The sequence below is a fragment of the Ostrinia nubilalis genome, chromosome 12 (assembly GCF_963855985.1).
Source record: "Ostrinia nubilalis chromosome 12, ilOstNubi1.1, whole genome shotgun sequence".
In the NCBI taxonomy this organism is placed as follows: Eukaryota; Metazoa; Arthropoda; class Insecta; order Lepidoptera; family Crambidae; genus Ostrinia; species Ostrinia nubilalis.
The window spans coordinates 9,432,651-9,443,124 of record NC_087099.1 but is presented as its reverse complement, the minus strand read 5'-3'; the positions used below and the strand labels follow the sequence as shown (position 1 = coordinate 9,443,124).

The window sequence follows — 10,474 nt, the reverse complement described above, 5'->3', positions numbered from 1 at the left end:
ACGGTCAAAGCTAGGTGGTGCAACTCAGCCTAAGAGTAGTAGCGTTTCTAATGAATTTCATTAAACTACCATTCAACAGTAGTTAGTAGTTAGGCTGCTCATCAGTTCCATCTATTTGGTATTTTATACCTTAATTAGCGGATACAATCTCTACGGTTTTGATAGTTTATTTAACTGTGCGTTTGTTTTAATGTATTGGAATTTTCATTTTTAATTAATAGACAATTTAATTGGCTACCTGATGAGGATCCAATAATACAGCCTGTGGCGCATAGACAATTAAACAAGTGCTTACCTGGTGAACTGTTCATCATGGATACCATTGAGGATCAATCATTTTTAGATTACATTATTTAACAAGTCCTAGCTAATTGAATAATGCACATAATTATGCACAAAGGATTCACGGTTTCCCGTTTAGCTTTAATTAAACTTTGAATGACGTCTGTCAAAGAGAAAAAAAAATGCATGACAATGACTCGTCAATTTTGCGCGGACTTTTATTGACTCATCTTCATAGCAATTTGAAAAGGAAGACAGACAATACGGTACCGGAGACCAATCATGATGGTACACTATGTGATAAGTTTCTAGAATACAATATTTTTTTTCTGTATTTTAAACGTGAAATTTAAACTACAAAAGCACGTCTAGCTTGTATAACATTCACAAACAAACTTTAGTAAACATGGAGCTATACATACCTACTTGGCACAAACTCAAATGTGGTTTACATTGTGTTAAGAAGAGCCATCTATTGGAGCGCGTGAGAAGCTCCAACCAAAGATCAATGGCAATACTATCACCGAGCACACCGCATCGATTACGTCACGCGATGTCAAGAAACTACAACAGATGGCGCTGAAGCACACCTATAAAAACGATTGCACAGACGCTTAACGTCTCTCATTCTCATTTGAACTTTCAACTGAAATATTGTAAACGCTTTATTGTAACGTAATAAATCCCAGTATATCTTCAAAGTCGCCTGATTTACCCGTGTTGATCCATACACACAAGAAGATTAGGAGTCACAGACAATAGCTAGAAATTAGAAGCCTAGGAACACACTCTGAACACGCAAACATTGGTCCTTCGAGCCGGATCATCCATCATCACATCGAGGGATCAGCAAAGGGTCTGGCCAAATCGTTCCTTTTTTCCCCCATCTTATCCCATTTCAATTTTACTAAAGCTGTGCTTGTTCCTCTAGGTACCGTGTTGTGCTTCCTCACGAGTCACGTACGCAGTTTACAGGAATTTGGTGAGTACCCACTTTTATAAATCGTCAAAATGAGTGTTGAAAACGTAACCGTTCGTTGTAAATCTCCTAATTTGTGCGTAGATTCTGATGATACTATAATTAGAGAATTAAATAAAAAACGCGGTTCAATCAAGGGTAGACTGACGTTATTCGTAAAATTTGTAAATTCTTTTCATAGCCACTCTCGTCCTAGCGATAAACAATTAACCGAATTAAAATTGCGTAGTGAATTAGCCAAATCATTATTTAGTGAATTTAATAGCATTCAAAGCTCCATCGAAATGCTCATGGTGTTAGATAGTGAAACTGGAATTCAGTTAGAACATCGTGAATCATTTGAAAATATTTATTACGTAACCATGGCAGAAGCAGAAAGTTTAATAAAACGTTTTAGCCTTTCTGATTCAACTAGTGCTAGTTCTAGGTGTGAAGCTTCGATAAATATTAAGCTTCCTACTATTTCACTACCCTCCTTTGACGGGTCGTTTGAAAATTGGTTAGAGTTCAGGGATACCTACCTTTCTATGATTCACAACTCCACCCAGCTTGATGACATTCGTAAATTCCATTATTTGCGTACATCGCTAACTAGTCAGGCAGCTCAAGTTATTAAATCAATAGAATGCACATCAGAAAACTACACAATAGCTTGGGATTTGCTCAATGAGAGGTATAATAACGTCAAGTTGCTGGTACATAATCATGTGAAGTCTTTATTTACCATTCAAAATCTAAATAAAGAGACTTCATTTCATTTAAGGAAATTAATTGATATAGTTTCAAAGAATTTACGTGCCTTAAAGACACTCGGGGAACCTGTAGAATATTGGGATACACTTATTATTTATATCATTACCTCCAAATTAGACGCAGTAGTTGAGAAAGAGTGGGAGGAACATAAAAATAATTTATTTACGCAGCATCATAAACGCATTAAGTTAGACGATCTCATTACATTCTTGAAAAATAAGGCTGACACTTTAGAAATGATTAAAGCGCATAATTCTTCATCATTTTCTAATAGTAAAGTCCCTTTTGATAACAATAAAAAACCTCAACAACAATCGCAACAAAAATCACATATTTTCGCTTCAACAAAAAATAATGTGAATTCCAAAAGTACCCGCACATGCTCATTATGCAGCGGAAATCATTCGCTTTATTCTTGTACTAAGTTTTTGGATTTAAACGTTAAAGAGAGATTAGAATTCGTTAATAATAAAAGGTTATGTGTTAATTGTTTACGAGCTGGACATTTCGCTTCAAATTGTTATTTTGGTCCATGTAAACAGTGCAGTAGAAAACACAACAGTTTATTGCACAGTAACAATAATGATAAAATAGAAAACGCATTAGTATCAGTCGTGGAGTGCCAACCGGATTCGAACCCCGTACTGCACTCGTCGGCAGTGTTACATACAGCCGAACCGACACGAAACGAGAATTCGAACAATAGTTTGTATACGCAGGCGTCAGAAACTGTTTTATTATCCACAGCTTTAGTGGAGATAGCAGGTAATGACAATGTATATCATAAGGCTCGCGCTTTGTTAGATAGCGGCAGTCAACACTGTTTAATTACAGAAAATTTACGTAAAAAATTAAAAGTCGATTCGATACAGTCCACATATCATATCACAGGAATAGGGCATTCACACACTCAGTCGACAGAGTTGTGCGAAATTAAGGTCAGGTCATTAAACGGCGATTATAATACTCGCTGTAAATGTATAGTTTTGAAACATATAACTTCAAATTTACCAACAGTTCCATTACATTATAACTCTTTAGACATTCCGAATAATATTCAGTTAGCCGATTCGTTATTTTATTTACCGTCAAAAATTGATTTATTGATCGGGGCTGACGTGTTTTGGGAATTGTTGATAGAAGGGAAAATGCGTTTACCGGCAGGTCCTTACCTACAAAACACTACGCTAGGTTGGATTATTTCAGGCATTGTTTATAATTCAAAATCAATAAATAACAAAATACAATGTCATCATTTGCAATCTTTACAATTAGATGAGCAGTTACGTAAATTTTGGGAATTAGAAGAAAATTATAGACATAAACCATATCTTACAGAGGAAGAACGCCATTGTGAACAGCTGTTTACTGAAACTACAAAACGTGCAGTTGATGGTCGTTTTTCAGTTCGCATTCCAGTACGAAATGAATTAGTACTTGATGAATTAGGTAATAGTTACGATATTGCAAAAAATAGATTTTTGTCATTAGAACGCAGGTTAGAACGGTCTCAAGAGTATAAAAAAATGTATAGTGATTTTATGCAAGAGTACTTAGACCTAGGTCACATGACACGTATTGAAAACTACACTTCACCTCATTATTTTCTACCGCATCACGGTGTCTTAAGAGAGCAAAGTACTACTACAAAACTAAGAGTAGTTTTCAATGCAAGCCAAAAAACATCAACTGGCAAATCTTTAAATGATGTCCAAATGCCAGGGCCTGCATTGCAAAACGAATTGTTTTCTATAATTTTGCGTTTTCGTCAATATAAATTTGTCGCTTGCGCGGATATCGAGAAAATGTTCAGGCAAATATTAATTCATGAAGATCAAAGAGATTTACAGTTAATATTATGGCGAGAAAATCCATCACAGCCTATCAGTGTGTACCGGCTTAATACTGTAACATACGGTACGGCGTCTGCACCGTACTTGAGCAATCGTTGCATTAAACAACTAGGCTTTGACTGTACGGACGAAGACATTTCACGTACAATATTAACAGATTTTTATGTAGATGACCTTATAACTGGTTCAGATTGTATTGAGAAGTTATCACACATATGTAAGGGTGTATCTGAAACTTGTCTATCTGGTTGTTTTCCCTTAAGGAAATGGACATTTAATTCGCCTGAAAATATTTTGAATAATAACATAACTTTTGATAATTCCAAAAATTTTTCTTTAGATGAAAATTATTCCAGTAATACTCTTGGTTTAGGTTGGTTTAACAAAAGTGACGAATTTCATTTCACATCAAAGGTCAATTTTGAATGTAATAATGTTAGTAAACGACAAATTCTATCAATTGTTTCACAGATTTATGACCCTCTCGGTTTGTTAAGCCCGTTTATAATTATTGGCAAAATGATATTACAAAAGTTATGGTTATGTAAACTTGATTGGGACGATGAAGTACCTATTAATATTTTAAGGAACTGGGAAAAGTTTATTGAAGCATTAACTTATTTACATAATATTCGCGTACCGCGTCATGTTGTGGGAACGTGTGACCATTCTAGGATCGAATTACACATATTTACGGATGCGAGCGAGGCTGCATACGGTGCGTGCGCTTATGTTCGGACGTGCAATAGTAATGATGACGTCATCACGGTGAGATTATTATGTTCGAAGAGCCGCGTCGCGCCAGTGAAACCGGTTAGCATTCCACGGCTCGAGTTATGCGGTGCACTATTGGGAGCTAGATTGTATGATAAAATAATTAAATCACTTCGATTGAACTTTGACAAAGTTGTTTTTTGGACAGATTCTACTATAGTTCTCAGATGGTTGCAAATGTCACCACATCAGTTAAAGACTTTTGTGCAGAATCGCGTTGTTGAGATAAATGAGTTGACAAGCAACACAATTTGGCTGCATGTAAACTCGTCAAATAATCCAGCTGACCTGGTTTCCCGTGGAGTACTTTTAAATGAATTGAGTTCATCAACTTTATGGTGGAACGGACCCACCTTTTTATTTGAAGATAGCATAAAATGGTCACAAAATCAAAATAATATTTTACAGAACTTAAATGATTTACCTGAGTTAAAACTTCCCACTACAAACTTGTTGTGTAGTAGCGATTCCAATTTACCTATCATTGATTTCAGCCGATTTTCTAAACTAAATCGATTACAAAGAACTTGTGCTTATGTAATGCGTTTTATACATAACATACGAACAAAATCTATTGATGAGCGGTTACACGGGCCGTTATCAGTAGAAGAACTTGACAAATCCTTATTGTTTATAGTTAGACAGGCACAAATAGAATCGTTTCCTGAAGAATACAATGCGCTTTATAATAATCTTGCTATAAATAAATCAAAACGTAATATTTCCAGTTTAAATATATTTTTAGATACTGACAAAATCATAAGAGTCGGGGGCAGATTAGTTAATTCTGAATTTTCATATGACAAAAAGCACCCCATTTTATTGTGTAGTAAACATATCTTTACCTATTTATTATTTCAAAGTCAACATTTAAAATTATTGCACGCTGGGCCTCAATTAATTTTATCTCATATCAGAGACAATTGGTGGCCACTAGGCGGTAGAAACTTAGCAAAAAAAGTCGTTAACCAGTGTGTCATATGTTGTCGTTTGAAAGGTAAAATAGTACAACCAATCATGGGTAACTTACCAACTGAACGAGTAACTGCAAATTTTCCTTTCATAAACTGTGGAGTAGACTATGCTGGACCTTTATTTATTTTAAATAAGAAAGGTAGGGGTTCCAGACTAGAAAAATGTTATTTATGTCTGTTTATATGTTTTTCAACTCGAGCGATACACTTGGAACTAGTAACTAGTTTGTCTTCACAGAGTTATATTTTAGCACTGAAACGATTTATTTCCCGGAGAGGAAAACCTTATCAAATATTTTCCGATAATGGACGTAACTTTGTAGGAACAGCTCGTGAAATTTCAGATTTTTTAAAGAGTAATTCTCAGTCTATCATTGATTACGCTTCAGATAATCACATTAAATTTAAATTCATTCCCCCTTACGCGCCTCATTTTGCCGGTTTATGGGAAGCTGGTATCAAGTCCTGTAAGCACCATATAACACGTGTGGTAGGAAATGTAAACATGACTTATGAGGAATTCAGCACAGTTTTGGTACAAATTGAAGCTGTCCTGAATTCCCGCCCTATGTATCCTTTATCCTCAGACCCCAACGACTACTCTCCACTCACTCCTGCCCACTTCACTATTGGTCGGCCGCTGACTGCACCTGCAGAGAGTGATGTTACCGCTGCAACCACGCACACACTCAATCGTTACCAGCGAGTTGAACAGCTGAGGCAGACATTTTGGAGGAGATGGTCTACAGAGTACATATCAGAGCTTCAGAAACGTACTAAATGGCAACAGAAAACTGAAGACTTGCAAACTGGAACATTGGTTGTCATAAAGGACGATAACCTTCCGCCGCTGAAATGGCGGTTAGGACGCATAATAACTCTGATTTCAGGCAGTGACGGCGTACCAAGGGTTGCTGTCATTCGGACGGCCACGGGCGTCATACACAGGGCATTCTCAAAGATATGCCCACTTCCGGTCGCTGAGGTGCCAGGTTCGAGGCTCGGCGCGTGACACGACGTGAGCTGAGATGTTGAGAGGGAGTCTCTCAAGGCCCGCCGGAATGTTAAGAAGAGCCATCTATTGGAGCGCGTGAGAAGCTCCAACCAAAGATCAATGGCAATACTATCACCGAGCACACCGCATCGATTACGTCACGCGATGTCAAGAAACTACAACAGATGGCGCTGAAGCACACCTATAAAAACGATTGCACAGACGCTTAACGTCTCTCATTCTCATTTGAACTTTCAACTGAAATATTGTAAACGCTTTATTGTAACGTAATAAATCCCAGTATATCTTCAAAGTCGCCTGATTTACCCGTGTTGATCCATACACACAAGAAGATTAGGAGTCACAGACAATAGCTAGAAATTAGAAGCCTAGGAACACACTCTGAACACGCAAACACATTGATATGTTTGAACTCCACAGTAACATAATATGTGGTTAGAGACTCGCGTTGTATATCAAACGGACGGATAGCAAAGTGCAAGTGTCGTTAGTGGTCTGTGGGTTTTCTCTGTTTACGAATGTATATGTACAATGTACATCCCTGTTACTGTTTGTAGTACGTCGAATAGGGCTGTCAATATCTTATGTACAGTGTTCTAAGTGCATATAAGCTTGAAAATCCTACTTCCTACTAATCCTACAAATATAAATGCGAAAGTTTGTGTGGATGTCTGGATGTTTGTTACTCTTTCACGCAAAAACTACTAAACGGATTTTGATGAAACTTTACAGTATTATTGTTTATAAGCCACAATAACATATAGGCTATAATTTATGACGATCTGTGACAAACTAAATTTCACGCGGGTGAAGCCGCTGGCAAAAGCTAGTTTAAAATAAATAAAATATCTTTTTTGATTAAGACGTTTTAATTTTATACAGTATGTACCTATTGCTTCGTTAAGTCTTTTTCGTTTGATAGCTGCTGTTCCTTTGTCTGCAGTCTCATTATGGATCCAATCTTTTTGTAAATCTAAAGTTGTTTGATTATCACATAGTTAATCCATCAAAACTCGAGAAAATCACACAGTCTAATTTAATTACAATAATAAAGACACTGACATCACAGTAGGAAGAAATTACTCTCAAATTATTTCGTTGCTGCACAAAGACGTCTCATTCAAAATTCAGTAGCCTTCCGGTCTTTACATTATGGTTTGTAAGAGAATATCTTATGAAGATGAGTTTGGTAGGTAAAGATAGATCATCATACCTACCTAAGAATAAAGACTAACCATTAGTAGGGAATTTAGTGCAATGATTTGTATGGAGACCCCTCCACTTTGGTATAGAAGGCTCATTTTTGCACCAGTTGTTCTTTGGGTGCTCCTGAGTAGATTTCCGTCGGTAGACATCGGGAGCCCCCCCTGTGGTAGCAGGGGGAGGGGGGGCAAGTTTCCTTCTGCCGCGCTTCACTTTAAGGCCCATATCTTCAAAACTATGGGTATTAGGGCAAGTGTGGTGTCATTTTCAGATAATTAAAGGATGGCGAATTCATTTCTAGAACAAACTTTTTGCCTTTTCATACAAAAAAATAGAAATATTGAGCAAAATTCACAAAAGCCAAAAAGCATTTTTTTAAATAAACGTCGTTTACTTTTAAACCACTGGAGATAATCTAATAAAAAAAATATATCCTGAAAGCTACATTTATCAGGATTATAAATATATACCATTGTATGGTACTTTTTTCGAAAAAAGTAGGTGAAAAAAATTTTTTCTTCAGGACACAGCGGGCGAAATTTACTGCGCGTCGGAAAAAAATATTTATTTTATCCATGAATTCATACTATTTGGTTCATAAGCAAGTAAAGATAATTATTTTAGAATTTATTTAGAGTTCCTGGCACATCAATCTACCATGATTTGTATTTTTTCTTCAATTAATTTTGAACTCTATGTGTAAGACATAAGGTTGAAAATAGCTTAAGAAGAAAGCACTAAATAAAGAACTTGAATTTGTCTAAACGTCTAATGATTATTATTATTTTAATTAACACTTATTTGTACATACTATTGTACCAGTGATTTAACGGAAAGGTAAGTGTGAAGAAAGCGAGGATTGATAATCATAGTACGGGAGATTATTTTTAGCACAAAAGCTACGGCTGTGACCATTATAGTTGTTTTTTCAGACAGCACCAGCTTCTGCACTACTTCTTGCACTTAAATATCACCATTTCCAGTCAAGCTTCAGCAGCTACGGGCAAATTGGTCCATGTAGGCTCCATGTTGCTATCGACTCTGGTCCACCCCCAACCAGTCGGGTAAAGGAAAGACTGAGTCGGTTGCTTGCAACTGATCCTATACGCGAAACCCTTGATAAACTGCCAGTAGCCAATGCTGATACAAAGCTGTCTGGGTTATCTTATGTAGGGCCACACCTAAGCGTAGTCCACAGCGACCCATTAGGATCTTTATTCTCCTTTTTTATTCTCTATCATCTAAAAAAATCCTTTCAATGAGTTAGATGAATTAAGCGTCTGAATGAAAGCCTTCTGATGCCGGATATGCTGACCCAAGCAGACCCATCTTTACAGTATTAAGTGTTTCATGGACCCCACACATTATTCCACATGCTCGAAAGCTTCTGTTGTTAGGCCCATTTTGTGGGACATGTGGTTCGTTCCATAATGCCCAGTTTGCGTACCTGTAATTGCTTGGGCTTAACTTTGATGAGTTTTCTCTATGACCCTGTATTTCCCTTTAGGAATGATTTGGAGAGGCTTATATCGTTGGAGCTTTCCCATTCAGCCCTGTGCTTCTTGGATATGCTTTTAGATAAAGAACTATCAGTTCTGACCCAATAGATATCGTCTCTGACCCTTGTCTCGCTAGACTGTCGGCTCTCTCATTACATTCGATCCTTGTATGTCCAGGTATCCCACATCAGGAACACACTTACCTTTCCGTTAAATCACTGGTACAATAGTATGTACAAATAAGTGTTAATTAAAATAATAATAATCATAGACGTTTAGACAAATTCAAGTTCTTTATTTAGTGCTTTCTTCTTAAGCTATTTTCAACCTTATGTCTTACACATAGAGTTCAAAATTAATTGAAGAAAAAATACAAATCATGGTAGATTGATGTGCCAGGAACTCTAAATAAATTCTAAAATAATTATCTTTACTTGCTTATGAACCAAATAGTATGAATTCATGGATAAAATAAATATTTTTTTCCGACGCGCAGTAAATTTCGCCCGCTGTGTCCTGAAGAAAAAATTTTTTTCACCTACTTTTTTCGAAAAAAGTACCATACAATGGTATATATTTATAATCCTGATAAATGTAGCTTTCAGGATATATTTTTTTTATTAGATTATCTCCAGTGGTTTAAAAGTAAACGACGTTTATTTAAAAAAATGCTTTTTGGCTTTTGTGAATTTTGCTCAATATTTCTATTTTTTTGTATGAAAAGGCAAAAAGTTTGTTCTAGAAATGAATTCGCCATCCTTTAATTATCCGAAAATGACACCACACTTGCCCTAATACCCATAGTTTTGAAGATATGGGCCTTAAAGTGAAGCGCGGCAGAAGGAAACTTGCCCCCCCTCCCCCTGCTACCACAGGGGGGGCTCCCGATGTCTACCGACGGAAATCTACTCAGGAGCACTCAAAGAACAACTGGTGCAAAAATGAGCCTTCTATACCAAAGTGGAGGGGTTCTTGCACTAAATTCCCTACTACATCGACTGATTTGAAAATTTATCTAGACTAAGAAGTAAAATAGATACGTAGCTACAAAGAAAGGCGTAGGTAACGAAGCTATAATAATACGGAATATTAACTTGGTATTTTGAGGCAGGATTTATGATTCATCATCATCATCAACATTT

General features: G+C 36.6%; 1 long non-coding RNA gene across 1 annotated transcript; it reads left to right on the top strand.

Annotated features, from left to right (window-relative positions):
- The first annotated feature begins 744 nt into the window (after positions 1–744).
- LOC135076913 (uncharacterized) lies at positions 745–7,020 on the top strand. The gene is made up of 3 exons (XR_010258348.1): positions 745–1,138; positions 1,214–1,264; positions 6,203–7,020. It is a non-coding gene; the product is annotated as an uncharacterized LOC135076913 (long non-coding RNA).
- The last annotated feature ends 3,454 nt before the right edge of the window (positions 7,021–10,474 follow it).